The sequence below is a fragment of the Papaver somniferum genome, chromosome 3 (assembly GCF_003573695.1).
Source record: "Papaver somniferum cultivar HN1 chromosome 3, ASM357369v1, whole genome shotgun sequence".
NCBI classification, from domain to species: Eukaryota; Viridiplantae; Streptophyta; class Magnoliopsida; order Ranunculales; family Papaveraceae; genus Papaver; species Papaver somniferum.
In genome coordinates, this window is record NC_039360.1 from 12646439 (window position 1) to 12651112 (window position 4674).

The window sequence follows — 4674 nt, forward strand, 5'->3', positions numbered from 1 at the left end:
ACGGGTTAACCCGTTTGCTCACAAGCCGGCATTTTTCCAACCCTAACCCGGCTTGTTTAGCCACCAGCCGAGTCGGGTGCGGGTTTTTCACGGATCGGGCCGGGTAAACCCGCGGGTTTTGGCTTGTTTGCCAGCTCTACCAAAGAGTCTCAAAAGACGCAAATAGTAAAACCGCTTGGGCCGGGAAGTGTAAGCTGACTTATTCACACTTGGCACGAACAAAGCCAAGGTGGTGAACATTTTGGGCCCGACCATTTGTAGCGAATTCAAATTGCATACCTCAATCGCAATTTAGTTGAAGGTTCAGGTGTTTTCACGCCTTTTGCAAATCTCCTGGTCTAATAAGTTTTAGCTTTGAAAAGAAACTAGACTGAACCATGTTTTCCAACCGACCCTTTCCAACATTATCACAGTCCTGAGTCCTGACTCCTGTTAAAAAATTGAGTTGGCCTATCATTTTAAATGTTTCCTTTTTATAAAGTAGGAATTACCTATAGGTACTAGTTTAGTGATATCAATTAGTGGCAGGTTCACCCATTAAAGTCCAGTAAGCATAGGTCCATAATTAAAAGAAAACATGCAACTGGACCTAATTTTTTAAGCCTAGGTCATGTACACGTGCGGGACACATGTGACGTATTATCATAATTTCCAAAACACCTCGCACTATATAAAAACGGATAGAGACGTTCGTTTCTTTTTCATTCTCTCAATTTATGTTTTCAGAGAAGAGCTCTGCAAGTGAAGATTATTTGAGGTCCTTGTTCGATTCGTGAGTTCGATTCATGAGCAAGTGTAATCGGTAGGTGGATTTTTTGTTCTTACGATATTCATGCTTGATTTTTTAATTTTTTTACTTCGATTTTGATAAAAATCCTTCAGATCTAGATAGAAAGTCATGTTTTATGTTCATTTCATTAGTAGATCTGATGCTTTAATTCCATTTTGTTGGTCTTTGTTTTTTTTTTAGTTTGCTTTTGTGTATTAATCATCAATATGTATATGATGTACTGGTGGTTTTTGATGAAAATAGTCCAGATCTAGTTATAAAATCATGTTTTACGTTCGTTTCGTTTGTAGATCTGGTATTTTAGTTTCATTTTGGTGGCTTTTGGTTTGGTTTCAGTTTGGTTTTGTGTATTAACCATCAGTACGTATATGACGTACTGTTAATCTGTGTTTACTATGCATCTATAAGTTTGGTTTCAGTTTTTTACAGTGTTTTTTTGGTATGAATTGACAGTACATATATGGCGTACTCTTCTGATTTTGTTTTATTCGAAGTTTTTCCAGTTTTTTTTGTTCGATCCATGAGTATGTATGTATACTGAAGTGTTGTCACCTTTTTTAGTCTTATCCGTCAGTACATATACGAAATACTGTAATATTTGTTTCGATCCTCTTATTTTTCATAGATTTATTACCTATTCTTGTCATGCAGTTGATTTGTTGTTCATGAATCTTCAGTACATATGTCGCATACTGATAGAAAATGCTATTTGGATGTGCTTTGTCTCATTTTTTAGTCTTATCCGTCAGTACATATACAAAATACTATAATATCTGTTTCGATCCTCTTATTTTTCATAGTTCTGTCACCTATTCTTGTCATGCAATTGAGTTTGGCCACTTCTTTGACATGAAGTTCAGTTTTTAGTTCATGACTCCGCAGTACGTATATGTCAAACTGATATAAACTTCTTCTAATTCTGTTTTAGTCACAATTTTGCTACTTCTTTTGGTTTGATCCATGAGTACGTATGTGAGATACTAAAATATGTGCTTTGATTCGGTTATATTCATGGATTCATCACTTCTTGACATGCAATTGAGTTTTTAGTTTATGAATCTGCAGTACGTATATGACGTACTGATAGAAACTTCTTTTGATTCTGTTTTGTTCATAGTTTTGCCACTTTTTTTTTGTTTGACCCATGAGTATGTGTGCGAAATACTGAAATAGATGGTAGATTTGTTGATGTGTTTTAATATTGTTATATTCTAATCACATTTACAGGTTCCATATGTCCAACGGATACACACTCTATATGTAAGCAGTGCGACAGATATATACTCAGATTTGTAAGTAGTGCAGCAGATATGTACTCAGATTTGTAAAAAGTGCAGCAGATATGTACTCAAATTTTAAGCATGGTGGCAGATATGTACTCAAATTTGTAACACAAATTTTGGCAGATATGTACTCAAATTTGTGGTATTTTATATGTTTTAATTAAATTTGGACCTCTGGATAAATAAAATCTCGATTCGGTAGAAGTATGTTATTTCACACATATTTAACCAGTAGGGTATATTAGTCATTTCCATGTTTTCAAAAAACTTTGGACCCTAGGATAAGAATAAAATCCGGTTGGACCCTCTTATAAATAACCTTATGGGCTTAGGACCAAGCAAGAAATTTTCCTTTTATAAATACCCCATGAGTTTTAGTAGAATAAATAAATGGGATAAACAACCTAGCTTAATTGGGGGCCATAACTTCCAATTGGGGGCCATGCACTACGGGACAAAAAAGGTCACCCAATCCTAATTTGGGTCACCCCTTAAAAAAAATTCTAAATGGCAAAACTGCCCTTATATGATTAGTATTAGGAATTAATTAGTGTGGTAAGTGTATTTAGATTAAAATCTGATTTTAGGAAAAAAAATTATGGAAAATGTGTTTTATGTGTTGAGAAAAAGAGGAGGAGTTTTGAGAGGAAAACCTTGGGTTTTTACAAATGGGTGATTCAAGTGGAGGGAATGAGATTGGTGAAGCTTCAAATAACAACAATGATTGTGTTGATGGTAAGATTGTCTCAACTAATGATATGGATTGGATGTTTGATGAGGAGATGTTGATAGAGGAAGGCATGAACAATGGTTGGAATGAAGATCTCATTGCTCAAGATGAAGGAACCAACACTCAAAATGAGGAACCCCAAGGCCAAAACAATCAGGTAAACTTCCTATACTCTTCAAATTGTCGGAATGGTGCTCCAAGTGGTCGAATCATCCACACTATGGAACAACTCAGAGAAAGGGTCGTCATAGTCGGGGGGTGTGTACCCAAATGACTCTCCAAGGTCGTCAGTATATTGACACTACCAATAACGACTCAAACCTGCAATTTTTCCAGGTTATGAAAAATCGTTAGGATAGTGTGCTAAACATTGACGACCCTTTTTAACTAGGTCACTTAGAGTCGTTTTGTTGTTTTGTTTACACATTGACGACTCTAAAACCAAAACTCTCTGTAAAAAGTAACACTTAGGGTCGTCATACATGTAGTCATATGAAATGACGATCCTACCTATCAATTACTAATTTCTTTTAGAGTCGTTAGTTTGATTAGTTATATAAAATAACGACTCTTGCACTAGATTTTCGTAATTTTTGATTTCATAGAATCATTTCATTGAATCGTAAAAGGCATACATCTCGCATAGCTTTGCATTGAAGGAAATGAAATACAATAGATAATAAAGGTGCACTTATACACTTAATCATATATGGCGTAGTTATATCTAGTGTCTTCCAAGATAAAGTAGCAATCGTTGAGCTCAAACTTTTCCCCGCGAAGCTCCTCATAATAGCGATACACCTTCCCCAACTGAAAATGCAGATATACTTAGTTAGTATCGATCAAAGCTTTTTATAAGTTTTACCTCTTGTTCAAATACTTACTCTTACAACACTCAACATATCCGGAAAGGCTTCCCTAACAGCCTTAAGTTCTCTTTTCAAAACATCACACTCGAATTGTATCTTCTGGAAGCGTTCCTTGACTTGTTTCAAAGATCTTGAGTTGCAATTTCCATCCAACGCCACAAAAACGATGAATACGCGGTTCCACCAAGCATTCGATGTTTCATCAATGTCTTTGTCTAGACTTTCAAAGTGGTTAGTGACTATTTTCCAAGCTCTTGTAATGGACAATTCTCTTCATTAGTGAATGGAGTCATGATGTTTCTCTTTTTTTTGCTCTTAAATGGTAATTAAATGAGAAGGAGAAGAGGAGGTTGATAATTAGGGTTTTGATATGGAATAGGTGAGATATGGGCCTCTATATATAGAATGGAGCGACCGAACTGCCTCAACCACATTTGGTTGAGTTAAATTCAAAAATAAATGTAACCACTAACATGAATCGTTAATCCGTAAAGATTAAAACCAAACGACTCTTCACATGTACCAGAAAACGACTCGTAGAGTCGTTATTTTATATGTATACAAGGTGACGATTCAAGGTGAAAACTGGGCAGAGTTGGTTATATCTATCAATGTAGAGTCGTCACTTTATAAAAAAGAGTCGTCATACATCGAGAAAAGGGTCGTTGGTCTACAGAAAATCTGGGTGACGACTTAAAGAGTCGTTCACCTGTAAATTATGCTGACGACTGTCTGGGTCGTCATATTAACATCTTACAGAGTGACGACCCTATACTGATTTTGTTGTTCTTTTTTTGTAGTTGGTTGTACGGGTGAGCTCTCAACCTGAACCCCTCGACACTGTCGGACCGGATACCTCCCAAGCATATATGACCGATTTGGTACGTTTTTATTGTTTGAGTCAATGTATATCCATACGAAAATTGTTTAATTAGTGTTTTATACTGAACATGTTATTTTTTTTAATGTAGACGTGGAAAACAAAGGCTGAGGTCAAGGAAT